Source organism: the organism of the source record quoted next, unplaced genomic scaffold (assembly GCF_019419815.1).
Source record: "Pyrus x bretschneideri cultivar Hongxiangsu unplaced genomic scaffold, Pyrus_bretschneideri_v1 Contig61, whole genome shotgun sequence".
NCBI lineage: Eukaryota > Viridiplantae > Streptophyta > Magnoliopsida > Rosales > Rosaceae > Pyrus > Pyrus x bretschneideri.
Window position 1 is genome coordinate 567,168 of NW_025999800.1, and position 333 is coordinate 567,500.

Consider the following 333-nt stretch of genomic DNA (forward strand, 5'->3'; position numbering starts at 1 on the left):
TGTATTGAATTCAATATTTGCCAGATTCGTGTAACAGTTAGTGATGCGGATAATAAAAAAAGAAAACTGAACTTGATTGTATTTAGAAAGATTGTGGGACAGTAGTTGCTGGATCTGAGGAGGTGGAGCTTGCAATCGTACACGTTCTTGAAAAGATCGAACGCTTCATACTGCGGGTAATCTATATTTACTACTTAATTTCAGTATGAATTAAATAAATCATTGAATAATTGTACGTACTTGCAAAAATTTTGGTCCTTTTTTTATGTAATAAATTGGAACTATACATAGGTATCCGAGTTTCTGGAATCAGGGAAGACGATTTTTTAGAAT